General features: G+C 49.3%; 1 protein-coding gene and 1 long non-coding RNA gene across 2 annotated transcripts in view; both read left to right on the plus strand.

Annotated features, from left to right (window-relative positions):
- Positions 1-2,501, plus strand: part of LOC132533918 (uncharacterized) — a 3,828-nt gene extending 1,327 nt beyond the window's left edge. Inside the window, exon 2 of the long non-coding RNA XR_009545683.1 lies at positions 1,878-2,501. This is a non-coding gene — a long non-coding RNA (uncharacterized LOC132533918). The remainder of the gene's footprint in view (positions 1-1,877) is intronic.
- Positions 1-27,500, plus strand: part of LOC132533801 (basic proline-rich protein-like) — a 113,415-nt gene that overhangs the window by 2,766 nt on the left and 83,149 nt on the right. The gene's annotated exons all lie outside the window — the stretch shown is intronic.

Genomic DNA, 27,500 nt, shown 5'->3' on the forward strand with positions numbered 1-27,500 from the left:
GAACCCACCAGGAAGGGTTCCTTCCAGAAGACGTAGTGATCTCCGAGTATTGTCACGACAGGGCAGACTGACTCCTTTCTCTGCAGCCTGCAGTGAGTCTTGCTGCTTCTGCCAGGGCAGTGGCTGGGGAACAGACCTCAGGCTGTGTTGGGTGCTTTATCCTTTTTCTGTTGGGTTTGTACAGCCCTTCTGTAAATAGGAGGCTCTTTGGGCTCAAGCACATCTGAATGCTTATAAGGGCCAGACTTAGATTCAACTTTGGGAAGGAGCTTTCCTTTTTAGAAGGAAATAATAGAACTCATTACAAAGTGACTCGGGAAAGACAAACGGATTAGTTGAACCTTTGTCAACAACGAGGCTTTGAATCAGTGATTGGTTTTTTCTTTTTTTTTTTTTTTCCCTTTGGGGAAAGGCTTATTTTTTTCTAATCTCTACTTCCATAAATGGTCACAGATATTTTTGTTGAGTATTTCTTTGTATGTGCAACTCTGTTCAGCTCTCAGGTTTCAGGTTTTTCAGCAGAGTTTACGAATCTTTTATTTGTTGTTGGTGTAAAAAATAAAATGAGCTGATAAGCTGTATCTGCTTACTGGTGTTTCTGACGGTATGAAAGTGTCTATGCAGACTGTTTTACTATTATTTTAATGGTAAGTATTATTTGATCTGCTGCGGGTGTGTGTGTATTAGAATGCCTTTTTTTTTTTCTTACAAAATTCAGACAGAAACGTTGTGACACTTTACCTTGACAATAAATAATAAGGGAGAGTCTTTGTAGATGCCTCCTCCTCTGTGTGATCTTTTAAAAAAAAGTAACAAATAGAACTCCACCCGGAGAACATGCCCTAAAGGAAAGATTAGTGGAGGCTTCTTTCTTTCCTCCCCCCCCCCCCACCTTTTCCCTAAATGTAAGGCAGAACTCAAGACCACATATACCTCTAGCTGAAAGAGCTGAGGCAGCCTTGTGTAGTCTGAGCCAGATAGAAATGGGGCTGCTTTGCATTGTGATACTGTGTGCACTTCTGCTTGCCTCAGAAGCAAAGTCGTTGCACCTGGGGTGTGTGTGTGTGTGTGGAGGGGGGGCAGCCTATGAACAGTCAGTAGTCTCCGCCCTCCTTTGCATTCTTTCTTTAGACTCCACTATTACAATACTCTTTTAACACACTCATTTAGGGCACTGGCATCCCCTTCTGGTTGGTTTTTTTTTTTTTTTTGGGGGGGGAGGTGCAAGTTATAATAAAAAATGTTCAGTTTTTTTTTTTCCTCTCCCCTTGTTGCTTGAGCTTCTGTCATTTATGAATAATACTGACTTTTGCTAGTTCTGACCATAGCGAAGACCAAGTGTAGGAGGTCTCTTCTTTGTGAGGGATCATTTGGTATCTAGATCATGCTTGTTGTCATGTTTTTGGTAGAAAAGTATGCGACAGGAGCAGTTAGAGAGTGTAGATCCCAAATGTTTGGCCTTTGAAGAAGTGAACTGAGCCATTTACAGTGTCTTATCACCTCTTGCTTTAGAAATTGATTCTTGAATGCATGGTGGAATACAAGAGCTTGTGCATCTGTGGGGATTACTCATCTCTCTAATCTCCTGTGTTATTATGTGTTAATTGTGAGCATGTTTATACTGCCTGCAGATGAAAACTGTGTCCTATCACCAAAAAGGTTGGTGCAGATAACTGCATATGTGATCCAGTGTGTGAAAGTGACCAGGCACACACAGCTCACTCTTTTGACTTTGTATTTAGGCATTTAGTTTTGTTCCCAATAAACAGATTTCCAAAAAGGGACCAAAAAAAAAAAAAAAAAAAAAGAGTGAATGTATTGCTTAGAGGTTGGATCTGTTTAGTGATAAAACTTTTTTGGGTCTGTTTTCTCCAAAGACTGAAGAATCCTGACCAGGGCCAAGTGCTGGGATCTTTCAGAAGTGCTGCAGGACAGGCAACTAGGGCCCCACTCTGTGGATAAACCCAGGCTTTACAGCTTGTCCTGTAGGGTTCAGTGACTGGAACTTCAAAGTGCTAATGTCCTACTCTGAACTCTGCACGAAAAGTAAATTGTAAACTTACTCCCCTTTGACAAACCCAGGCTCTGCTGCCTGGCTACTTAGGGCCTGAGCAGGGTGGGAGTAATCTTGCAGATTGCTGTGGGTTGCTTTGAAAAATGTTATCTGTGAAAGCCACAGATTCTCCTGTGGTATTTAAATTAGATCCCAAATCTGGTTTAAACAATCCAGCGCTATCTTTTATTCTTTCATATTCACAAAGGTGATAAAAATCAGGTAATTCAAGGCTGTCCTAAGTCCTCTCCATTTCAGGGTTGGGCTTTTTGACAAATATCTAGTTTAGACACTATTGTTTCACAGTTTACTTTATACTTCCTGAAATCGGGGGATTTCAAGGTCTTTCTTTTTTTTTTTCTGGGATAGTTTTTGAAAATGCTAGACTATTTGCATCTAAATATCTGAGGTTGTGTGTGTGTTTATATTAAAACTGAATTATTGAGAACTTTGTGTCAGATTCTCATTATAAGCTTCCTTGACCCTGTCCCATATTTGAACTGTGCTTGAAATTCAACCATTCCTACGGATACATTCAGATTGGTAGTGTGCAGGATAAGGACATTTTGATACACATGATTTCATTTTGGTCAAAGCAAATAGGATGTCATGATGGGTGACTATTCAGGGCAGTATTTTTTTTTTAAGGTATAGATATTATTACTATTATTATTATTGGATAGAGACAGAGAAATTGAGAAGGGAAGAGAGAGAGAGAGAGAGAGAGAGAGAGACATCTGCAACCCTGTTTCACCACTTGTGAAGCTTTCTCCCCTGCAGGTGAGGACCAGTGGCTTGAACCTGTGATATGGGTGCTTAACCAGATGCGCCACCGCCTGCCCCCCCCCCCCCACCCAGGGTGGTATTTCTTACAGGGTGTGTTATTCTTGGCTCTTAAGTTTGTCTTCTGTCCACTGGCTTTTATTTATTTTTATTTTTATTTTTTTAAATTTTTTATTTAAGAAAGGATTAGTGAACAAAAGCATAAGGTAGGAGGGGTACAACTCCACACAATTCCCACCACCCAATCTCCATATCCCACCCCTTCCCCTGATAGCTTTCCCATTCTCTATCCCTCTGGGAGCATGGACCCAGGGTCATTGTGGGTACAGAAGGTAGAAGGTCTGGCTTCTGTCATTGCTTCCCCGCTGAACATGGGCGTTGACTGGTCGGTCCATACTCCCAGTCTGCCTCTCTCTTTCTCTAGTAGGGTGGGTCTCTGGGGAAGCTGAGCTCCAGGACACATTGGTGGGGTCTTCAATCCAGGGAAGCCTGGCCAGCATCCTGGTGGCATCTGGAACCTGGTGATTGAAACGAGAGTTAACATATGAAGCCAAACAATTTGTTGAGCATCCACTGGCTTTTAATGTGGTCTAGAGGACCCTTAAAAACCAGCTTTTGTGGCCTAGGGTTCCTAGCTGGCTGTACCACTGCTTGCTCCTCTGATGGGTGAAGGAGCAGGGGTGTGGACACCTAAGAGGCTGTCTTGTCTACTTTTGTGGAAGGCTCCATTCTGGCTGTTTTGCTTCTGTCTTCCCAGTTTAAGAACGATCAGTATGTCCTGTCTTGATGCAGTGCATTCTGCCCTAGGGTGTCATTAGCAGTTGTAGTTTGATGGGCATAGCCTGGAACTGGAAAATGGGCTTAAGGGAGGGTGGGGTGGGGTGGGGGCGGCGAGACGCAGCGTGCTGATGGACAAGGGAAGCATTCGTCGTCTCCATTGGGGAGCTCTGCTCGCTTTTAAGGCATCTGACAAGTCTGGCCGTCTGTGTACAGCTCCTGAAGCACTATTGACTGGGAATACACAACAGTGATGTTGTTTTCACTGATACATAAGCTGAGAAACTGCTTCTAATGGTGGGAAATGTTAATTATGTGAGAACATATTGAACTTATATTCTCTGGCATGAACTTTTTAAAAAAAATGCATGAACTACGCTGCTTTTTTTTTTTTTTTTTTTTTTTAATAGGCACAGCTTTCTGATTATCATAATTCAGTTCAGCTCTGCTCCTGGATGGAGTTCAAGTGCAATCTCAATTTAACTTGAAAGGAGTTTTTTTTTTTTTTTGGTTAAACTGAGACTGTTTAAGAAAATTTGAAGAGTTTATCCAGGAATGTAGTCTGCATAGGTGCGGGTAATTGGGGGAGGGGAGCAAGGGGATGGAATGGGTATCTTTTTGTAGGAAATAGATCTGAATGTTAGGAAAGACACAGCCTCCTCCCCCTCCCGCTTGGCACTCTAGCCAAATCTGCATCTTGTTCATTTTTGCATAACCAGATGCTGTGTTGCTGAGGTTTTTTTTTTTTTTTTTGAAAACAGGTCTTTTCCTAAACCAATAGTTAACTAAAGAAATATTTTATTACTGTCAAAGATAGATTCTCTGTGTAGTAGGAAGTAAAAGAAGAAATATAGAGATCTTATGAATTCATTTGACAAAGCATCAGCGTTCATCGTTTCCATCAATCAAACCTGTAGAAGGGGAGGTACACCCTTTCTTTACACCTTGACTTGATGGTATTCTCGAGAGGGAGTCATTTTTGACAGCATTCATGCCACTGTTCAGTGTTCTCTACACTTTTCTGTGACCTCAGTGTCTTTCTCCGTGGAATCAGCTTTGACTGGGAGAAAGAACAACTTTTAGCTAGCTCTTCCGACTTGGGTCCAGTCCGACTTGTGCTACTAAAATGCAAAAGGGAGCCCGTGGAACCGAATGACTTCATTTGCTCTGGCACTTAGGAGCCGAATTCACTTCCATGGTGGTGGAATAAAAGGAGCCAAGTGTTTGAAATAGCCACTCCCCGAGGCCCGCCCGCCGCCCGCCAGCCAGAGCCTTTGGAGAAAAGCACATTGTCTGCTAGCCTGAGCTGGGAGCCTGCCTGGCCTTCCCTCCCCCACTCGGGCAGCTCCCTGGCTGAAGTTGACACCTGGGTTTCTCCCGTCACCTGGTGTGCAGCCACACACATGTAGCCTGCCGTCCACGCGTGTTTTAAACAGAGTGCGTGCGTGTGTTTCAGGTCCCTGCGGCTGTGGAGGGTCGCAGCGATGGGCTTGCAGTCGAATGCAAACAGTCGCTGCCCCACATGCCGCCGCTGCCCGGTTTCTGTGGGGATGGCGCTTTCTGGGTAGGCGAGCCTATTGTCATGGGGGCAACAGGCGGCAGGAGTTGGGGCACCATATGGCGGATATGGGCCTCAGATAAGCTGTCTGGTAGTTTAGCTTATCAACAGCATTTTGATATGCTTCATTTTCAGATCACCCATCTCTGTGCATGGGGGTGTCGGGGGTGGGGGGGGCGCTGACTGATTCTGAGGCTGTTGTGAGTCTATGCTTCCTTTGCTGAAATCTCTTTCAGCCCTTTCTCTTGGTGGGTTTTTCATCTGCAAGGCGTCTGGTAGACAGTGATGGTCAGAGTTAGAGAGAGCCCGGTCGGGCTGAGGAGAAACCATCAGCCTCAACTTGCAGTCTGGGACACTTGGAAAAAAACAAACAACCCTTATCAGATATTTTCACTGAGAAAAAAAACAAAAACAACAACAACAGAAAACAAGCTACTAAAAGCTGTTTCATATTGGTAGGACGAAAGAATTCCCATAATTCAAGATTTGTCTTTAACTACTGGAGTTAGAAGGCGGTCATTGTTCTTTCTGGTTTTGATGAAAAGGTTCATGATTTTTGTCGTACATTCAGAATGCCTCCAACACTTCCTCTCACCTTTGAGTTTTGGCCTTAATTATAACATATAAAACAGTTAGTGATAATCAGGGTAGGCATTCTCTGTTAGAGGTAAGATGTAGGCTCCTTTATGACTAGATAGAGTGAAGGAGCAAAGGCGTCTTCTGGGGCTCAGTGAGACGGAAGCTAAGATCAAACCTCTTTCCAAGGGGGAAGTGACAAGGAGTTTTTGCCTGAGTTGCTGCAGCCAGTTCACAATCCACATGAAGCAGGCAACCCACTGGACACTCTGTGATGCCCATGACCATGTGGTTGGCAGCCACGTGGCTCCCATACAGCGAATGGTTGTGTTCCTGTCTTGTGCAACGTCCCGAGGAAGCCCAGGGCAGTGCCACCTGTCCCTTTGAAGACCACCCAACTGTATGCTTCCTTTCACCTGTTCCCACACTTTGAGTTTACAATTCACAGTTTGTCATCCTTTTTAGAAATTTATTTATTTATGGGGGTCGGGCGGTAGCGCAGCAGGTTAAGTGCACGTGGCGCAAAGTGCAAGGACCGGCCTAAGGATCCTGGTTCAAGCCCCCAGCTCCCCACCTGCAGGGGAGTCTCTTCACAGGCGGTGAAGCAGGTCTGCAGGTGTCTGTCTTCCCCTCCTCTCTCCATTTTTCTCTGTCCTATCCAACAACGATGACATCAATAACAGCAACAATAACTATAACAATAAAACAACAAGGGCAACAAAAGGGAAAGTGAATATTAAAAAATTATTTATCGTTGGATAGAGACAGAGAGAAATGGAGAGGGCAGGGGGAGATCGAGAGACAGAGAGACACCTGTAGTTCTGCTTCACCACTTGTGAAATTTTCCCCTTGCAGATGGGACCAGGGGCTTGAACCCAGCCCTTGCGCATTGCGGTGTACACACTTAACCCGGCACGCCACCTCCTGGCCTTCAGATTATCATCCTTTTCCGTGACTGATTCAGAGTGGCGACTCAGCCTCACCCCTGGTCAGCCCCTGCAGGGAGCCTTGCTGCTTCTCCCCTGAGGCTTCACGGCGCTTTCGGCAGCCTGGGCATCAAGCAGGCTCAGAGACTTGGGAGGCCTGGGGCAGGCACATTTCTGTGTTTCTGCAAGTGCCCAGTGCTGTCTGTCTGTCTGAGATTGGGAGTCGTTGCTCTGGATATTCTAATTTTTTTAAAAAAGAAGTCATTTTCTTTTTTCTTTTTTTCTTTCTTTTTAAAATTTATTTGTTCCCTTTTGTTGCCCTGGTTGTTTTATTGTTGTAGCTATTATTGTTGTTGTTATTGATGTCATCGTTGCTGGATAGGACAGAGAGAAATGGAGAGAGGAGGAGAGACAGACACCTGCAGACCTGCTTCACCGCCTGTGAAGTGACTCCCCTGCAGGTGGGGAGCCGGGGACTCGAACCGGGATCCTGACGCCGGTCCTTGCGCCTTGCGCCACGTGCGCTTAACCCGCTGTGCTACCACCCGACTCCCTGGATATTGTAATTTTTAAAAAATATTTTTATTTATTTATTAGTTGATAGAGACAGAGAGAAATTGAGAGGGGAGGGAGCGATACAGGAAGAGACAGAGAGACACCTGCAGTCCTGCCTCACCACCTATGAAGCTTTCCCCCTGCAGGTGGGGACCAGAGGCTTGAACCTGGGTCCTCGCGCACTGTAAAGTGTGCGCTTAACCAGGTGCGCCACCGCCTGGCCCCAAAACCCTAATTTTTTTTTTTATTATCTTGATTTATTGGATAGAGACAGCCAGAAATTGAGAGGGCAGGGGGGTGATAGATGATGAGAGACACCCGCAGCCCTGCTTCACCACTCACAAATCCCCCTGCAGATGGGGAGCGGTGGCTTGAACCCGGGTCCTTGCGCATTGTGACATGTGCGTTCAACCAGGTGTGCCCTCACCCAGCCCCTACTTTTTACTGTCTGTATTCTACTTTTTACCCTCAGATGAAATCAGACTACATTTGGCTACCCCTCCTAACTCTGTATTTACTTGGAACGCATTGTACAGGGGAACCATCTATTGAATCAGAGCCCTGCTCAGCTCTGGTTCATGGTGATGCAGGGGGGACTGAACCTGGGACATTGGAGCCTCAGGCACGAGAGAGTCTCTTTTGCATCACCATTATGCCATGGAATCTCTGTGGAGCCCACTAAGATGTTCTCGCTCAGCTTAGAAAACACTGCGTGAAAGGAAGGAGTAGTAAATCGAAGGAACGCAGCCACGGTATCGGTTCTTGACAGCTGTGCTTGACAGCGGTAAGGGTGGCAGTTGTGCCCAGGTGTGATTGAGACGTGGGCGTCAGCCTTACTGGCAAAGGGCTTAAGCGCTGATTCCTGTCTGCTCGCGGAGCTCTGCACTTCCTTGAAGCGTGAGCGTGGGGTCTCCTGACACTGCAGAGTGAAGGGGCTGAAAGGCTCATCTCAGCTCCATCCCAGAGGTGAGTGAGTCCTGGCAGGCCGTACTGCGCTTCTCTTCTTCTTCCTCCCCACCGGGCACTTGAAACTCCAGGTGCTCCCAGTGTTGCCCAGAACTACTGCTCTGGACATTGAAAGGTTTCTAGGTGCCTCTGGGTGCCTGCCGGTGGAGCTGGCAGTCAGCAGAACCCCCCCTTGTGAAGCTTAGATTTCAGTAAGAGCGACAGATACGGAAAGATCGTCGCCATCGGATCGGGCGGGAAAGTTGTGTCTCCTGTTTCGTTAGTTCTTCAGTGCAATGTCCTCCCTTAGATGTGAACAGTTCTGAACTTGGAATGTGCCCTACGACCATGGCCGCTCAGGTGGGGGGGGGGCAGCGTGTGAAGAGGCGGACTGTTCCTTCCTCAGTGTGGCGGACTGAATACAGAGAAAAGGGAGGAACTCTTGGAGATCGGAGTGTGCAGTGCTGTGCTGAGTGGTTTGTGAGCGAAAGCCCAGCTGTCGAGCTCGGAGAAGCTGTCTTACGGACGTCTTACCCAGTGTGTTCTTGTCTACTCCTGGCTGTGCATGTGCAGAATTCATATGCATATACAGCTTCAATATTTATTGATGGATTTATGTTTTTTCCCCCAGAGCACGGCCCAGCCCTGGTTTATGGTGGTGTGGGGGGATTGAACCTGGGACTTTGGAGAACTTTTGGAGAACCTGGCAACTGAAGAGAGTTTTGCAGAGGAAGTGATTTTTGAAGTTGGGCTTTCCAAGGAATGGGTTTTTCATTTGTTTTTGTCAGATACTATTGTGGGAGTAGAATGGTCTTTCAAAAAACAACTGAGCAGCCCCTTGCTCCCAACCAAGTAATGAACTCAGTGGGATTAAGAATATATGCTGCCAGTCATGGGCTAACATATAGCATAAGCAGGACTGACTGGTTCTCAGCAAGAGCCAAAGGGAGGTAGAAAAGTGGCTGATGTGGGTGGGGGTAGGACATCTTCTGATTTTGGCTTAGAAAATCCAGGACTCAAGTGGTGAAGCAGATCTTCACCAGGTTCCAGGTGTCATCAGGATGCCGGCCACACTTCCCTGGATTGAAGACCCCACCAATATGTCCTGGAGCTCCGCTTCCCCAGAGACCCACCCTACTAGGGAAAGAGAGAGGCAGACTGGGAGTATGGACTGACCAGTCAACGCCCATGTTCAGCAGGGAAGCAATTACAGAAGCCAGACCTTCTACCTTCTGCAGCCCTCAATGACCCTGGGTCCATGCTCCCAGAGGGATGGAGAATGGGAAAGCTATCGGGGGAGGGGGTGGGATATGGAGATTGGGCGGTGGGAATTGTGTGGAGTTGTACCCCTCCTACCCTATGGTTTTGTTAATTAATTAAAAAAAAAAAAAAAGAAAATCCAGGACTGTCAAGTAGTTAACAACAACAACAAAAACAAAAAACCCCAACAAAAACAAACAAACAAAAAATCAGGGGTGGGCAGTGGCACACCTGGTTAAACACATACAAGTACTAAATGCAAGAACACAGGCAAGGATCTGGGTTTGAGCCCCAGGCTCCCCCCCCCCCCCCCCCGCAAGGGGAGGGCACTTCACAAGCCACAAAGTAGATATCAAGTGCCACCCCTCCCCCTCCCCCCACCTCTCGCTATTTCTGTCCTGTCCAATAAAATGGAAAAAATGAGCGGCAGGAGCAGTGGGTTCATAGTGCCTGCACCGAGCGATAACCCTGGAGGCCACAAAACCAAATACCCTGCATGTTTAGAGGTCAGCACACCTTGAGCTAAGACTCTTGGTTGAGGCACTGTGACTTTGTTCAGCCCATTTTGACCCTGGGCCAATTGCTGCCTCTCTGAATCTGTGGTGTCCTCTTTTGTTAATTTCAACTGAAGTGTCTCTTGCATGCTTGACACATAATAAGCCCTTGGTAAAAGCTGCTTCATATATTCTGCTATCTTGCCTGTTACGTCCTGTCCTCATGGATCCCCTGCCAGGTCACCCTGCACAGCTCCTCTTGAAGACTCCAGACTGGGGCCGGATCACTTAGGAGGTGGACTTCTGGTCTCAGCAAATGAATTCAATTTTTTTTTTTTAAATTTTCTCTGTTTCAGTTTTTTTAAAAAATTTATTTAAGGAAGGAGACATTAACAAAACCATAGGATAAGAGGGGTACAACTCCACACAATTCCCACCACCAGAACTCCGTATCCCATCCCCTCCCCTGACAGCTTTCCCATTCTCTATCCCTCTGGGAGTATGGACCCAGGGTCACTGTGGGATGCAGAGGGTGGAAGGTCTGGCTTCTGTCATTGCTTCCCCGCTGAACATGGGCGTTGACAGGTGGATCCATACTCCCGGCCTGTCTCTCTCTTTCCCTAGCGGGGCAGGGCTCTGGGGAAGCGGAGCTCCAGGACATATTGGTGGGGTCGTCTGGCCAGGGAAGTCTGGTCGGCATCATGCTGGTATCTGAAACCTGGTGGCTGAAAAGGGAGTTAACATTCAAAACCAAACAAACTGTTGAACAATCATGGACCTAAAGGCTGGAACAGTGCAGATGAAGTGTTAGGGGTACTCACTGCAGACTCTTGTGTATTTCTGCTGTCAGGTATATATTTTGCCCTAGTTTCTGGACACGTGTGAACATATGCTCTATCTCAGGGGACCTGGTCTATACCTAGGTTTTGGGACTTTTGTTAGGAAGTGAACCGCCTGGAATGGAATTAGAGAATACTGTGAAAGGAAAGGTCTCACCCGAGTCATGAAGCTGAAGGGCTGTCATTCCACACCTGAAGTCTCTGGACACAGATGACTTCAGTCTTGGAGAGGCTAAGACATCCAGGGCAGTCCTAGACCATTAATCACACTGGACGACAGCTCTTCTGTTAAAGCCAAGGACGCCCGTATGGTAAATACACGATGTTTGAGCGGCTCTTTGCCGAATGAGTTCTGCGCCGTGTTGGCGTATTCAGATGAAGTGGAAATGCTTCCCCCAAATGCGTGTAAGATGCTGGGCCTTCACCCAGAGCAGAGGCAGCCCTTTCCCTGGCTTTATACTCAAGAAGCCACACTCCCGTATCAGGGGCTGAGTTCTAAAAGTTCTTCTGAAGTGGTTTAATATGGAACTCATTTTTTTCTTTTTTTTAAAAAAAAAATTTTTTTTTTTAAGAATATTTGATTAGTTGATTTTGATAGAGACAGTCAGATATTGAGAGGGGAGGGAGGGAGATAGAGAAGAGAGACACTTACTGACCTGCTCTGCCAGTCATGAAGCTTCCCCCTGCAGGTGGGGGCTGGGGGCTTGAACCCGGGCCCTTGCACATTGTAATATGTGTGTTCAACCAGGTGCACCAGCACCCAGCCCTGGGACTCATTTTTTTTCTTAGGAGTTAGGCTTATGGTCTACGGCCATACCACCCTGAACACGCCCGATCTGATCTCGGAAGCTAAGAAGTTAGGCTTATGGACCTGGACCTACTGTCAAAACTATTGAAAAATCTCTTCTGAAGGTGACACCTTAAAAAAAAAAAGAAGACAAACAGATACAAATATAGACAGACGGTTGGACAAATAGTAGTTGACCCCTGTCTGCACCCTTGGGAGAACTGCTGTAGCTTCCAGTGGAGGGAGTGGGACCCAGAACTCTGGTGGTGGGGACAGTGTGGAGCTGTACCCCTGTTACCTTGTAATCTTGTAAATTAATATTAAATCACTAATGAAAAATTAAAAGAAGAAAAAGAGAAATCTCTTCTGGAGTTCTGAGGCCATTAAACTTTAGGTGTGAGCGAATAAGAGGCAGGGAGACAGACACCTTTTCCTTTTTGCTTTCTCTCCTCTTTCTTGCATCTCTTAATTCCTGCTTAGGGCAGCTTGCGTCACTTCTCTGTGTCCTCAGTTTCCCATTCTGGAAAATGGGTCTGATGCCAGTAACCTGATGTAATGTGTTTAGATAAGAGCAGTAGGTGTGGCTGCTGTTAAAACTCAAACCATCCGATCCCTCCAGGCCCACTACAGTCTGGAATAACGTCTTGAGGAAAAATATTTTATGCCTGTTATCATACAGTCTTGTTGATCATTATTAAAACGTTATTAAATAAAAAATGTTCTTTGTGCTTACTTAGTCATTAAATAGAGGCAGAAATCTAGAGGGAGCTAGAATAGAGAAGCAGGTGGGGAGGCCCCTGCAGCCCTGCCTCACCATTTGTGAAGCTTCCCCCAGGGGGCTTGAACCTGGGTCCTTGCTCATGGTAATATTATGTGTACTCAAATGGGTATATCACCACCTAGCCCCTTAGAATTACACCTTTCCCCGTGTCATCGGAATCCTTTTTCTGGACTTGAAATAAAATTCACACAAGCATTCACGCTTATGTGTGAATAGCAGACCATCCCTTTCCCAGCATACTTGCGTATGGAACAGAATAGATGTTCACCTGGAGTGAGAGTCTACTTGAGTTAGTGTCCAGGTGTTCCCTGGCCAGGTGAGCCGAATCCTTCTAGAAGCTGGTTATTAGAAACCTGTTTTGTCAAAAGTCAGCTTCCTTAAACTGGCTCTGTTCTGCTCAGATCCCTAGTGTGTGTGGAGTGTCCCTGGGTCTGTCTTTCTGCCTGCCTGCCTGCCTGCCTGCCTTCCTGCCTTCCACCAGAGTACTGTTCAACTTTGGCTTATGGTGGCATGGAGTATTGAACCTGGGACTTTGGAGCCTCAGGCATGGTAGTTTCTTTTCTTTTCTTTTTTCTTTTTTTAAAAGATTTTATTTATCTATGAGAAAGTAGGAGGAGAGAGAGAAGGAACCAGACATCTGTCTGGCACATGTGCTGCTGGGGATTGAACTCAGGACCTCATGCTTGAGAGTCCAACGCTTTATCACAGCGCCACCTCCCGGACCACAACATGATAATTTCTTTGCATAACCATGATGCTATCCACCCCCACCCTCCTCACATCTGAGTGGCCAGTATGAGTAGTTAAGATAACTTTGTGTGAGCCTGGGCTGGGGACAGCCCCCCCCCCCCTTAGTTTATTAACATTTCCTAGAATGTCTTGACCAGACCACATAGAACTGGGTGCTAATGGATTCCCCAGGTGTTTGTTTTTTTTTTTTTTTTCTTTCAATTTTACTTACTCCATGACGCGGAGGGGGAGGTGCGAGGAGAAAGAGAACATACGTGGTGCTGGAGATTGAACTCAGGGACTTGTACCTGCAAGTCCACTGCTCTGCCGGCTGTGCAAGCTTCAGGAACCACGGGCTTCCCCAGCCTGTAAGCTCAAAGTTAAGATGCCAAGAAATATTGAGGGAGGTGAGTAATTTGTTGGGAGTAGAGGCTTCTAGAAGCCGACAGGCTGACATTTTAAAAAAGGAGCAGGGTAGATTTATAAACATCAGTTTACAACCTTTGCACCTACTAAAAGCCAACGGGTTATATACTTTAAAAGGGTGGATTTTATGGCATGGGAAGTGTATCAGAAAAAAAAGAAACACCAGGTCTGGGAATCCAGGTACGCTGCACAGTGCATGCTAGGCACACTCCGCACGCCCAGAATCCCTTACTCTGCAGGTTTATTTGTTTGCAGGTCAGGTTATGAAGATGGGTGGTCCAGAGCCCCAGGGGTAACTGTGGTGGGGGAAACGAAAATAATACTGTGTGGTGATTTCCTCCAAGTTCTTTCCGAGAGAGGCTCATTAGGCTTCTTTTTCTATTTTTATCATCTTTATTTATTAGTTGGGTAGAGACAGCTAAAATCGAGAGGGAGGGAGGTGATAGGGAGGGAGAGAGACAGAGAGACACGTGCAGCCCTGCTTCGCCACTCGCAGAGCTTTCCCCCTGCAGGCCGGGGCTGGGTGTCAAACCCAGGTCCTTGCGCACTGTAACGTGTGCGCTCACCCAGGCACGCCACCACCCGGCCCCCTTCTCCCAGGTTCTTTTGAGACCATATAGATTCCACATAGAGAGTGAAGCCGCCTGGTAGTCACCCTTTACCTCTTCGCTTAACTCAGAGTAATCACTTCCATGTCCATCCTGTCCTTTTGGTCCTGAACAAGAATGACAGTGTTCCTCTTCGAGGGAGTTTTGGAGAGGAGAGCTCCATTAACGGGAATTACAGACTCCTGCGCTAGTTCACGCCCAGTTGTTGGAAAAACTCTCCCTTTCCCTGTGGATAACAGAGATCATGCGTTTTCAGAAGTCTCTTGTGGCCACCCAGAAGGTAGCGCAGTGCATAAAGCTTTGGAGTCCTGAGTGTGAGGTCCAGAGTTCAGTCCCTGACATCATATGTGCTAGCGATGTTCTAGTGTGTTCCCCCCCCCTCACAAATACACTTTTTTAAGTTTCTTATTTTCATAGTAACAATGTGGCCTTGGTTCTTTTTTATTATTATTATTTTTATAGAATTTACTGATTCATGACAAAGATAGGTGAGACAGAAAGACCCAGACTTCACTCTGGCACATGGTGCTGCTGGGGCTCGAACTCAGGACGTCATGCTTGAGAGTCCAGGGCTTTATCCACCCTGCCACCTCCCAGACAACAGTTCTTTTAGTTTAGAAAGCTTTTTCCCAGTGGAACCCTGAAAGTTCTATATTGCAGCATTTGGAGATTTCAGAATGTCTCTTATGCACACTCAGTGGTCTTGTTGAGTGTGACGTATCTAGTTTTCAGATCTAGTTTTACTTAATTTTTGTTCTCTGGCCCACTCTATGTTTTCCTATGAGATACTTAGATACGAAAGGCAGGGAAAGGTTGAGTGGAATTTTAGAAATGTAAACTTTGCCTAAACCCCAAAGTAACTGTAAGGATACCCCTCCAGTCAGACGGTGGCTTTTGATGTCTTCATGCATCTAGTTGTTTTATCCTGGGCATTAGACGTGAATTTGGGTAGGTGTTTGGTTTAATGCCTTTCAAGAACAGTGAGTGGTGTCTAGGCTTCGCTGGTGAGGGCATGGTGGACCGTTTCTTTGTTAGGACCATTTGCTTAAAGAAGGAATTGTTTAAAAGATCTACTTATTAAGACAGAGAAAGAGTGAGAGAGAGAACACACACACGAGAGCATTGTTGGCACACACAACACCTGGCATGGAACTGAGAACCTTGTGCTTTCACATGCAGCACTCACCCACAGTGCCATCTCCTGGGCTGCTGGAAGAGGTCATGGAAGGCCGGCCCTCGAGGTGCTGGGATCCCGACCCCTCCACTCCCAGCTGTTGGCGCAGGATGCCTCGGTTGGGCAGTCCCTGGAGTGACTTTCCCTGGGGCCATGGGCAGGTCACTTGGAAACCCCTGGCTTTCCCTTTTGAAGAGGACGGGCCTCCTAGGCCTCTAGTTCATCCGTGCGTGTGGCTTAGCCTTAGGTCAGAGAGAGAAAATCTAAAAGCCTGGGTGGAGCAGAAAGAAGCTGGTGCGAGAACTGTCGTTCTGGGAGTCATCCTTAAGGCCATAGCCCCACTCATTCCTCCCAAAGCCAGGGTCTGTGGAGGGCTGCAGTACTGCTGACAGACTTCTTCCTGTGCTTGTAGCTATGCTGGCTTGAATTCGGGTGAGGAAAAACCAGACTGATGGGACTCCATTAAGCCTAAATGGCCTGTCATTTACTTATTGGATAGAGACAGGAGTTGAGAGAGAAGGGGAAGACAAAGTGGGACAGAGAGAGAGACACCCGCAGCCCTGCTTCACTGCTCGTGAAGCTTTCCCCCTGCGGGTGGGGACAGAGACTTGAACCCAGGTCCTTGCCCTTTGTAACGTGCGCTTAACCAGGTGCACAACCACCCAGCCCCTAAATTACCTTTGTTTTTTGTTGTTGTTGTTTTTGTTTTCGACCCGAGAGGTTTGCAGTTGAAATAAAGCGCAGTGTCAGGAAGGCAGCTCACTGAGGACGTGCCTGCTCTGCCATGCCTGTGCTCCATGCTCAAGCCTGACTTCCACCGTGCAGGGGAAATGCTGTGTCTCCCCCATCTCCCTCTGCGCCATTATCTGAAGTCGTCAGCTCTGAGTGGTGAGGCCCGAGCGATGAAAAAGAAGGAAAGAAAGGATGAAAGGCACGTAGAGCCCCCAGAGAGGACAAGAAAACTGTCCAAGTTGAAGGCGATTTCTTGAACAGTGTGACTCTCTGGCTGCCAGGTTTAGCAGAAGCCTCTTTACTCAGTCACCCGTCAGATTTACTGTGGCGTGAATGGAGTTCAGGTTGACTTGACACTGAAGCGAAGGTAGCCTTCCCTTGCAGTCTTTGCACAAAAGGAAAAAGCACACCTCTCCCTTCATTCTGTCTTCTGTTCTTGGTGGTTCCTTTTACTGTAGTTTCACAACAAACGTGACTAAGCTCCCGAAATGTTGATGTGACTCAGAGGGACAATTGTCCCGCCCCCGACTTTTGTGTTTCTCTTACTGAGAAGGGTCAAGATTTCACTTTCCCCCTTTGGTTTCAAGCCCCAGGGACCGCGGGGGTCTTAGAATCCCGTCACCTTTCAGCCTGGTTATGCTTGCGTTGAAAATGAGAGGACAAGGGGGCTGGGGGCTGGAGTGATCCGGACTGCTCTGTAAGTGTGTGTGTGCATATTAGAGAGAGGAGGGAGGGAGGGAGGGATCAGCCAGAGTGTGTGTGTGTGTGTGTGTGTGTGTGTGTGTGTAGGGGGTGTTGATGTGGTTTGGAAACTTGGAACCGGACCTGCCAGTTGATCTGGTTTTTGTTTGGAATGTACTCGGTTGGTTGGCTGGCTTTCAGAATAAGTTAGCGCCCCTCCACCACCCTGAAGGTCTGGATATGGAAATAGCCTCCTGCCAGGGCTAGGGTTTGCACAGATGACCTTGACTTCACTGCTCTAACTGTGGGAGGGCGTAGGAACAGGATGGGGGGGGACGGGGATGATGACCCCCCGGAAAATATGTACTAGACCTTCCTCTGTGGTGGGCAGGGGCAGAAGGGAAAAGGAAGTTAGCTGGACTCTTCAGCACCCTTGGTAACCGGGCCTTTGAAAAAGGCGTTTGATGGGACAGTGGGTAGCGCACCCGGTCCAGGACTTTGGAGACCATTCACCAGGACCTGGGTTCTAGCCCCTGGTCCTCTCCTGCAGTAGGGCAAGTGTCAGTGGTGAAGCAGGGCCGCAGGTGTCTCACTCACTCTGTCTGTCTTTACTCTCAGCTTCTCTCTGTCTTATCCAATTGAAAAATAACAAGTAAATATAAAAAGAAAAGCAGAGGTTAAGAAGAAAACCTTCGGAATGGGGAGGCTGGGAAGAGGCTGGCTGGGCCTCTGTTGGCATCCGGTCCCCCTTGTTCTGGTGGCGGGGCTGAAAGGGGCTGGTGATTTCTCCGCCGTGTGTTCCTGTCCTTCCAGTGTGACCGATCTCTCCACCACCTTGCTGGGGTCTCTGCTGCTGGTTATTTGGGGTATCGTCCCAAACTTGTAGAGTTCTCTCTAGTGCTTGCTTGACATACTTGGCGACGTCGCTTGAAAGCAAGGCCTGGGCGCCCTGAGCCGGCCTCAGTCCTGGTCTGCACGCTGTCCCTGCAGTGCAGTGCTTGCTGCGGCTGCCTCCGTGGGCTGCCTCGTCGGAGGCGGGAGGCGGGAGGCGGCATCTTGCTGGGTGTGTGCTGCCAGTGCAGTATGGTGAGGTGTGTGGGGCCTCGCTGAGCCTCCGCGCTGCTTCTCCCAGGCCGGCCCGAAGTCTCCTGCTCCTTCTGCCTTTGAGTTCTGCCTCCCAAGACCCTGAGGACTTTGTCCTGACAGGAACGGTCCATTCTGACAAGAACTCAGCTCTTGGCTTTTCCGCTTGCCTCTTTCAGGCTTAAGTTTAAGATCCCCCCCCCCCCTCATGTTTTCCTCTTGCTGGCTTTCTGGCCATTGTTGATTTTCTCTTTCTTCAGATGGTCTCCCTATTTAAAAATATATTTATTTTATTGGTTTATTCCCTTTTGTTGCCTTTTTTTTTTTTTACTGCTGTAGTTGTTGTTGTTATTGCTGTCATTATTGTTGGATAGGACACAGAGAAATGGAGAGAGGAGGGGAAGACAGAGAGGGGGAGAGAAAGACAGACACCTGCAGACCTGCTTCACCGCCTGTGAAGCGACTCCCCTGCAGGTGGGGAGCCGGGGCTCGAACCGGGATCCTTACGCCGGTCCCTGCGCTTTGCGCCACCTGCGCTTAACCCGCTGCGCTACCGGCCGACTCCCCCTTTTGTTTTTATACTTTGTTCTACACACACCACACGCCAGCCCCCACATGCACTTTTTCACCCTTTCTCCTCTGCTCCTGCTGCTGTGGAGTCTTCACAGCTGGGCCCTGCAGTTCCTTGGGCTCCTCACACGCCGGAGCTCTTTCCCGCTCTGTCGGGGACATTGGGGAGCCGGAATCTGGACTTTTGTACTTACCTGAGCTTTCTGGAAGAGGCAGCCTCTTCCAGGCTGACGCCATCCTGCTCGCGGTTAAATTCGGGAAGCTGAAGCATGGCAGCATTCCCGCCTCTGCTGCCCCTGAGATGCCCCCACGGCCTGGAGAATGGGCGTCCGCACAGCTCTGAGGTGCCCCCACGGCCTGGAGAATGGGCGTCCGCACAGCTCTGAGGTGTCCCCACTGTCTGTAGAATGGGCGTCCGCACAGCTCTGAGGTGCCCCCACTGTCTGTAGAATGGGCGTCCGCACAGCTCTGAGGTGCCCCCACTGTCTGTAGAATGGGCGTCCGCACAGCTCTGAGGTGCCCCCACGGCCTGTAGAATGGGCGTCCGCACAGCTCTGAGGTGCCCCCACGGCCTGTAGAATGGGCGTCCGCACAGCTCTGAGGTGCCCCCACGGCCTGTAGAATGGGCGTCCGCACAGCTCTGAGGTGCCCCCACGGCCTGTAGAATGGGCGTCCGCACAGCTCTGAGGTGCCCCCACGGCCTGTAGAATGGGCGTCCGCACAGCTCTGAGGTGCCCCCACTGTCTGTAGAATGGGCGTCCGCACAGCTCTGAGGTGCCCCCACTGTCTGTAGAATGGGCGTCCGCACAGCTCTGAGGTGCCCCCACTGTCTGTAGAATGGGCGTCCGCACAGCTCTGAGGTGCCCCCACGGCCTGTAGAATGGGCGTCCGCACAGCTCTGAGGTGCCCCCACTGTCTGTAGAATGGGCGTCCGCACAGCTCTGAGGTGCCCCCACGGCCTGTAGAATGGGCGTCCGCACAGCTCTGAGGTGCCCCCACTGTCTGTAGAATGGGCGTCCGCACAGCTCTGAGGTGCCCCCACGGCCTGTAGAATGGGCGTCCGCACAGCTCTGAGGTGCCCCCACTGTCTGTAGAATGGGCGTCCGCACAGCTCTGAGGTGCCCCCACTGTCTGTAGAATGGGCGTCCGCACAGCTCTGAGGTGCCCCCACTGTCTGTAGAATGGGCGTCCGCACAGCTCTGAGGTGCCCCCACTGTCTGTAGAATGGGCGTCCGCACAGCTCTGAGGTGTCCCCACTGTCTGTAGAATGGGCGTCCGCACAGCTCTGAGGTGTCCCCACTGTCTGTAGAATGGGCGTCCGCACAGCTCTGAGGTGCCCCCACTGTCTGTAGAATGGGCGTCCGCACAGCTCTGAGGTGCCCCCACGGCCTGTAGAATGGGCGTCCGCACAGCTCTGAGGTGCCCCCACTGTCTGTAGAATGGGCGTCCGCACAGCTCTGAGGTGCCCCCACTGTCTGTAGAATGGGCGTCCGCACAGCTCTGAGGTGCCCCCACTGTCTGTAGAATGGGCGTCCGCACAGCTCTGAGGTGCCCCCACTGTCTGTAGAATGGGCGTCCGCACAGCTCTGAGGTGTCCCCACTGTCTGTAGAATGGGCGTCCGCACAGCTCTGAGGTGTCCCCACTGTCTGTAGAATGGGCGTCCGCACAGCTCTGAGGTGCCCCCACTGTCTGTAGAATGGGCGTCCGCACAGCTCTGAGGTGCCCCCACTGTCTGTAGAATGGGCGTCCGCACAGCTCTGAGGTGCCCCCACTGTCTGTAGAATGGGCGTCCGCACAGCTCTGAGGTGCCCCCACGGCCTGTAGAATGGGCGTCCGCACAGCTCTGAGGTGCCCCCACGGCCTGTAGAATGGGCGTCCGCACAGCTCTGAGGTGCCCCCACGGCCTGTAGAATGGGCGTCCGCACAGCTCTGAGGTGCCCCCACGGCCTGTAGAATGGGCGTCCGCACAGCTCTGAGGTGCCCCCACGGCCTGTAGAATGGGCGTCCGCACAGCTCTGAGGTGCCCCCACGGCCTGTAGAATGGGCGTCCGCACAGCTCTGAGGTGCCCCCACTGTCTGTAGAATGGGCGTCCGCACAGCTCTGAGGTGCCCCCACTGTCTGTAGAATGGGCGTCCGCACAGCTCTGAGGTGCCCCCACTGTCTGTAGAATGGGCGTCCGCACAGCTCTTAGGTGCCCCCACTGTCTGTAGAATGGGCGTCCGCACAGCTCTTAGGTGCCCCCACTGTCTGTAGAATGGGCGTCCGCACAGCTCTTAGGTGCCCCCACTGTCTGTAGAATGGGCGTCCGCACAGCTCTGAGGTGCCCCCACTGTCTGTAGAATGGGCGTCCGCACAGCTCTGAGGTGCCCCCACTGTCTGTAGAATGGGCGTCCGCACAGCTCTGAGGTGCCCCCACTGTCTGTAGAATGGGCGTCCGCACAGCTCTGAGGTGCCCCCACTGTCTGTAGAATGGGCGTCCGCACAGCTCTGAGGTGCCCCCACTGTCTGTAGAATGGGCGTCCGCACAGCTCTGAGGTGCCCCCACTGTCTGTAGAATGGGCGTCCGCACAGCTCTGAGGTGCCCCCACGGCCTGTAGAATGGGCGTCCGCACAGCTCTGAGGTGCCCCCACGGCCTGTAGAATGGGCGTCCGCACAGCTCTGAGGTGCCCCCACGGCCTGTAGAATGGGCGTCCGCACAGCTCTGAGGTGCCCCCACGGCCTGTAGAATGGGCGTCCGCACAGCTCTGAGGTGCCCCCACGGCCTGTAGAATGGGCGTCCGCACAGCTCTGAGGTGCCCCCACGGCCTGTAGAATGGGCGTCCGCACAGCTCTGAGGTGCCCCCACGGCCTGTAGAATGGGCGTCCGCACAGCTCTGAGGTGCCCCCACGGCCTGTAGAATGGGCGTCCGCACAGCTCTGAGGTGCCCCCACGGCCTGTAGAATGGGCGTCCGCACAGCTCTGAGGTGCCCCCACGGCCTGTAGAATGGGCGTCCGCACAGCTCTGAGGTGCCCCCACTGTCTGTAGAATGGGCGTCCGCACAGCTCTGAGGTGCCCCCACTGTCTGTAGAATGGGCGTCCGCACAGCTCTGAGGTGCCCCCACTGTCTGTAGAATGGGCGTCCGCACAGCTCTTAGGTGCCCCCACTGTCTGTAGAATGGGCGTCCGCACAGCTCTGAGGTGCCCCCACTGTCTGTAGAATGGGCGTCCGCACAGCTCTGAGGTGCCCCCACGGCCTGTAGAATGGGCGTCCGCACAGCTCTGAGGTGCCCCCACGGTCTGTAGAATGGGCGTCCGCACAGCTCTGAGGTGCCCCCACTGTCTGTAGAATGGGCGTCCGCACAGCTCTGAGGTGCCCCCACTGTCTGTAGAATGGGCGTCCGCACAGCTCTGAGGTGCCCCCACTGTCTGTAGAATGGGCGTCCGCACAGCTCTGAGGTGCCCCCACTGTCTGTAGAATGGGCGTCCGCACAGCTCTGAGGTGCCCCCACGGCCTGTAGAATGGGCGTCCGCACAGCTCTGAGGTGCCCCCACGGCCTGTAGAATGGGCGTCCGCACAGCTCTGAGGTGCCCCCACGGCCTGTAGAATGGGCGTCCGCACAGCTCTGAGGTGCCCCCACGGCCTGTAGAATGGGCGTCCGCACAGCTCTGAGGTGCCCCCACGGCCTGTAGAATGGGTGGGCGCAGTGGGCGTGCCGTGGGGCTCACAGAGTCATCGCGCTGCCTGGCAGAAAGGCAGCCACGAGGTCTGTCATGGTCGTGTTCCTTGGTTGCTGGTCGACGTGAACTGAGTTACAAGTACCTTCAGCTTTCTTTCTCTCTTTGAGGAGGGTGGTGGTGGTGGTGAAGGAACACTATCTCATTTTTACTTTTTCGGGATAAAAAAATTTATTATGGAAAAATTCAGTATGGCAGAGCGCATGACCTTCTTCCCCACCCCAGCCCCACTACATAGCATCATCACTCAGCAACAATCACCAGCTCACAACCATGGCTTCTTTCAGCCTCCTTGTTCCCCTCCCACTAGGTTGGCTTCTAACAGTCCCTGATGTCACACTACAACATATTCAAAAATTATACCCTCTTTAAAAATACCAAGTACCATGTCGTTATGTTAGCATTTGAATACTGATTTTTCCTATAGGATGTTTAGTCGCTGTTCAGATTTCTTTATGGTCTCATAAATGGCTTCCCATGGTTGGGTGGCTCAGTACATAGTCCAAAGGACCGACAGGGTAAATGTGGCGATTGTGTTTCTTAAAACTGTAGACACCCCACCACTGTGCTCACCTCACTTCCTGAAGTTGATTTGTGTAAAGTCTTACTGTTCCTCTTACAGAGATTCCCCTTCTGCTTTGCATTCATCCACCCTTCCCCCCCCCCCTCTCTCTCTCTCTCTCTTTCTCCCATGGTGCTTTGTTTTGTTGACCATAGCACTGCTCAACTCTGGTTTATGATCATGTAGGGGGATTGAAACTGGGACTTCAGAGCCACAAGCATGGAAGTCTTTTCCAGGACCCATTATGCTATACCCTCCACTCTTTTATTAAAGTTAAACATTATTGTTTTCTATTCGTGATTAATATTGATTTACAAAATGACAAGATAACAGGGGTACAGCTCCCCACCATTCCCACCACCAGAGTTCTGTGTCCCCAGTCCCTCCATTGGAAGTTAGAGCAGTTCTCCTAAGGTTACAGATATGGGTTAACTGTTATTTCTACAGCTGTCTATGTTTGCCCCCCCCCCCCCTTTTTAGGGTCCATCTTCTCTTCCTTTCCAAGCCACACATACAACTGTTACTACATCCAAATGTCCCTCCTAAGTCAAAAAAATATTTATGGCAGATGAGAGAGAGAGAGAGAGAGAGGGAGAGAGAACGAACGAGAGAACGAGAACTAAAGCACTACTCTGCCACTTGTGGAGTATCCAACTTGGGACGTCTTGCTTCAGAGTCCTACACTTTACATGATGTGTCACCTCCTGGGCCTCCCCTTCAGGATTCTGCTCCACCCCTCCCCCTCCTCCTCTGGGATTATATCCCTAGGTCTCTAGGTCTGGGTGCTAGCACTACGAATCCACTGCTCCTGGAGACCATTTTTCCCTTTTTAGATTTTTTATTGGCTAGGACAGAGAGAAATAAAGAGAAGGGGGAAAATAGAGGGGGAGAGAAAGACACACCTGCAGACCCGCTTCACCAGCGACTCCCCTGTAGGTGGGGAGCCGGGGGCTCGAACCGGGATCCTTACGCGGGTCCTTGCGCTTCGTGCTATGTGCGCTTAACCCGCTGCGCTACCGCCCAGCCCCTGCAGCTGCGTTCTTGCAGGGCTGTTGATCATATTCTACTTTCCCATCTTTTCTTTCTTTTTTTTGAAAAAAAAATTTTTTGGTATTTATTTATTGGATAGAGACAGCCAGAAATCAAGAGGGAAGGAGTGATAGAGAGGGAGAGAGACAGAGAGACACCTGCAGCCCTGCTCCGCCCGCCGCTGCTGAAGCTTCCCCTACAGGTGGGGACTGGGGGTTCGAGCCCGAGTCCTTGTGCACTGTAATGTGCACTCTACCAGGTGCACCACCACCTGGCCCCCTCCTGTATTTTCTTGAATGAGAATTTGGATACCGAAACTTGAGTCAGGCTATTTTTCTGGGGGGCGGGGAGAAGGTATCCATTGTAATCAACATTCCATCAGGAAGTACCCAGTACCCAGTTGTCTCCCTTTGTCTCTGTGATGTTAGTTGTCCCTCTCTGTCTCTTGTTTGATGTGGACTTGTAAACTGGTGTAAACTTGCAATTCCCTTATTCTTTTTTCATTATTAGCTAGAATACTCTTTTTTTTTTATTAGACAAAAATATTAGCATGCTTGTCTTACTAGTTCATATTACTTTGGTTATTATTGTCTTGCTCTCTTTTTTAAAGATGTTTTTATTTAGTTTAATGAGAGAGATGCCCAGAATAAGGCCAGAGCACTGCTCACTTCTGGCTTGTGGAGGTGTTGAGGGTTGACCCAGTGACTCACGCACGCAAGTTTTTTGTACAACATTTTACCGTCTCCCCAGTCCAGCTCAAAGACTAGAGAAATCTTCTCCGGTTATTTGGCTAACCCGGTGCGTCACTTGTGTAGGAAAGGCAGCCATCTTTTTTGTTTGTCTGAGTTAGTGTGTAGGAATCGATTCTAGATTATGAAATGCTTCTGAGTGCATTGTAGTTCTTCTCCTTTTTAACTTTTTCTTGTTATCTTTACTTATTGGATAGAGACACAGCCAGAAATTGAGAGTGAAGAGGGAGACAGGAAGACAGACAGACACCTGCTGCCTTGCCTCACCACTCATGAAGCTTTTCCCCTGCAGGTGGGGACCAGGGGCTCGAACCTGGGTCCTCGTGCACTGTAACATGTGCGCTCAACCAGGTGCGCCACCACCCGGCCTCATAATTCTTCTTAATGAGGATCACATACTTTCTTTGGCCAGTGAGAGATTCTTTAGTTGACACCTGTGCCCTTTTAATATGATCCTAATAGCCTTTCTCTCTTTCTCTCTTTCTTTCTTTCTTTCTTTCTTTCTTTCTTTCTTTCTTTCTTTCTTTCTTTCTTTCTTTCTATTTAATAGTGATTGACAAGACTGTAGGATAAGAGGGGTACATTGCACACAATTCCCACCACCAGAGTTCTGCCTCCCATTCTCTCCATGGGAAGCTTCCTTATTGTTTTTGTTCTGTATTTGTTTATTTACTGTTCTACCAGAGCACTGCTCATCTCTGGCTTATGGTGGGGAATTGAACCTGAGTCGTTGGAGCATGTGAACCTCTTTGCATAACCATTATGCTATTTACCCCCGTCCATCTCCATATTCTTTAATTCTTTATCCCTCTCTGAGAGTATGGACCAAAGATCTTCGTGGGGTGCAGAAGGTGGAAGGTCTGGCTTCTGTAATTGCTTCCCCGCTGCACATGGGTGTTGTCAGGTGGATCCACACTCCCAGCCTGTCTCTCTCTTTCCCTAGTGGGGCAGGGCTCTGGGGAGATGGGGGTCCTGGACACACTGGTGGGGTCGCCCAGGGAAGTCAGGTTGGCATCATGGTAGCATCTGGAACTCAGTAGTTGCAAAAGCATTAAGATATAAAGCAGAACAAATTGTTTAATAGATCCTAGTAGTTTTTAATAACTTCCCAGCTGTCTGGTCTCTTCTTGGGTAGTTCTCTTCAGATGTAGTCTCGGGGATTTCAAACCATCTCTATAGGGAGTTGTCTGTTACTCTTGGTGGGAAGTGACATGTCAGGTATTATTAATACTATAATTCCAGTACTAAGATTCTTGTTTTTATTTTAGTTTTCCCCTCCAGTCCTTTAGAAATAGACGCCACTTCCCATGTCAGCTTTGACCCTGATAAAACCTTTTCTTGTACGTTTGTCACATGCTTAGCCCTTTGGGTCTCATTTGCTTCTTCCATTCTTGCCAGGTCATCTTGCCTCAACCCCCTGCCCCCCAACACCCCAATAAAAGACCACACTGAATTCCCCATGAAGTTCATGGTTTGATTCTCAGGTTGACAGCCAAAAGTCACACTAATTTAGGCTTCCCGGAAATCTGTAATCATTGCTTTCAGTCCTGCTTACTGAATAGTTTGTTCTATTCCTTGTATAAACAACCAGAAGGTGAGAAATTCCTTATCTTCTTACTGCTCTGAGCCATTCAGACTTCAAGCTATGTTTTGATCATATTGTTGGAATCATTTGCACACATCTGTTTGAATAAATACTTGTTGAGTTTTCACTTTTTTCCCTGAAGTGTTTAAAACAGAATGTTTATCTCCAGGCATTTAAATAATATGTCATATGTATATGTAATTCTTTTTAGGGTGAATTTTAAAAAAATATTTTATTTATTAATGGGAAGGTAGGAGGAGAGAGAAAAAGAACCAGACATCACTCTGGTACATGTGCTGCTGGGGATTGAACTCAGGACCTCATGCTTGAGAGTCCAATGCTTTTATCCACCTCCAAGACCACAATTTTTTTTTTTTTTAAGCTTTGTAGTTCTAGGCAGATCTCTGTGCTGGAGCCTTTGGTGGCATACAGCTATTGGAATGATTTTTTTTTTTTTTTGTAGGAATAAGCCTATAAGTCTAAAATGAGTGTTTTTTTGTTTAACAAGTCTGCTATCAAACTTATTTTTAGTCATTCCTATCTTTGTTTCTTGGAAATTGTTTCATGCCCATGCATTAGAGAATATGCACTTAGGGGAAGGAAAAAAAAAAAAAGCTTCATTTTTTAAAGACAGACTAGAAAGCTTTCTTCATAGGTTCTATTCAGGGCTGAAGTTTCAGCTTCAGTCATACTTGTTTTGTTGGTGAAACAAAGCCTTATGCATTCACAGTTCCACCAACACAGCCGCCTGGCAGAATGAGTGAACAGTCCTGAAATTATCACCATTCCTGACATCCTTGAGAAATTTAACTAGCATCCCGGTTTGTGAATATTTAGACGCTCATTGGGAAAACCACCTTTTGGTACACGCCCCAGGGCCCTGCCTATTGTAATTTTCTTTTTAAAGACAGCTAGCTGCATGCAGTGGCTCCTCTGTATTAAGGAAAGTACAGTCTTGTAGGGCATTTCTCCCTCCCCTCCCCTCTCCTCCCCTCTGCCGAGCTGGAGCAAAGGGCGTGGAGCCCTGTAATTCAGAGGCAGGCCTGTGTGCCCCCGAGGTAAACTCAGCTTCACAAAGGGAATTTCTTTGTGGTCCTGTGGCTCCCTGACAGAGAGGAGGCTTCAGGAGGCAAGTGGTAAAAGCTCCCAAAGAAAAAGCTGGACTGGAGCCATTGACGTCATGTCAGTAAATCTGTTGGAGGAACCCAGCCAGCAGCCCCTGCACTTTGGCCCCTGCCTGGTCAACTGTTCTTACTGTTTCCTCTGTCTACCCCCCTTGCCCTCCAAGCCCCCCCTTATGTCTTTGCTCCCCCCCACCCCCCATCTGTGTGACTGGGCCTACATATGTCGAAACCCTTCCACTGGACCTGAAGTGTCCTGTCCCGGAGAGCAGAGCAAACCCCGGGATTGGTGGGCCAGGGAGATTGGAGACTGAGCTGTGTGACTTCCCAGCGGTGGTTGAACCCCGGCTGTATCCTAGGCTGCAGCCTCAGGTGCCGGCTCCCGACACTGTACTTTC

Source organism: Erinaceus europaeus, chromosome 17 (assembly GCF_950295315.1).
Source record: "Erinaceus europaeus chromosome 17, mEriEur2.1, whole genome shotgun sequence".
Lineage (NCBI taxonomy): Eukaryota > Metazoa > Chordata > Mammalia > Eulipotyphla > Erinaceidae > Erinaceus > Erinaceus europaeus.